The sequence below is a fragment of the Penaeus monodon genome, chromosome 20 (genome assembly GCF_015228065.2).
Source record: "Penaeus monodon isolate SGIC_2016 chromosome 20, NSTDA_Pmon_1, whole genome shotgun sequence".
Lineage (NCBI taxonomy): Eukaryota > Metazoa > Arthropoda > Malacostraca > Decapoda > Penaeidae > Penaeus > Penaeus monodon.
The window spans coordinates 30650429-30651390 of NC_051405.1; the positions used below are offsets into that span (position 1 = coordinate 30650429).

A 962-nucleotide genomic window follows, 5' to 3' on the forward strand; every position below is an offset into this window, starting at 1 on the left:
TATACATTAACACACGCGCGCGCGTGCGCGCACATGCTACTCTTATTAACTGGAAGACAAATCCATGTGGTGAACTCTACGGTGATCATGCGCCAAATTTAACTTACTGCAGTTTTCATTCTAGCACAAAAATGAGGGTTTACACGTTTCTGTGCCATTATCGGGGCACAACTCGATCGCGAAGGAAATAAATTCAGTATGAAAGTATAATGAAAGGAAATGAAGGCATCTTGAAATCCAGTACAGTAAAAGGAAGGGAAGATAATTTGAATAATAAGTAGGATTTGCTAATGTTCGTGTTCCTCATGTCACTAAATTTCACCAGACAGGAAGCTTTCTTTTTTCTTCCATATGAATACCGATATTCAGGATATTCTGGATACCGACCGACTAATTTTCAAAAAGGAAAGACAGAAATTTAAAATACATGGCAACGAGAAACTAATGATTCTCATTTACTTGCCTGAAGAACCAAAGTTAACTTCGAAACTTTGGTCTAAATTGAAACCTAATGAGGATAAGGGATTGAGTCATAATAATTTTCTACTCTTTCCTATTGTATGATTTTAACTTAAAGTAATTATGCAACTACTGTTAGGACGAAGCAGGAGTCCTACTTATCACATAATTCTTTATGTATGTTATATAATGCAGATAAGCTTTCAAGATCATTACAGTTGCCAACAGTTTGATAGGGAGACAACACACTCAAAGCCAAGACCAGAAGGTTGGCATTAGATTTCAGTGTCTTTATTTTTTGTCATTATATTTTAGCAGTGACAACAAAATAACATTTGGTATTTGACAATGTTAATAAGGTTTTGGTTGTAGATGTATATTACTGGACACATACTAACTCTTTGGCAGGTTAGTTGCAAAAGTGTTGCAATAATTATTTGGTTAAGGTGGGTCTCTCTGAAGATGTTTGCATATTACTAAGGCACTGCTTTTGGATGATGCTG

General features: G+C 35.6%; 1 protein-coding gene across 1 annotated transcript in view; it reads left to right on the plus strand.

Moving 5' to 3' along the window:
* Positions 1-962, plus strand: part of LOC119585967 (kinesin-like protein unc-104) — a gene marked incomplete in the record, with an annotated part of 145723 nt that overhangs the window by 105045 nt on the left and 39716 nt on the right.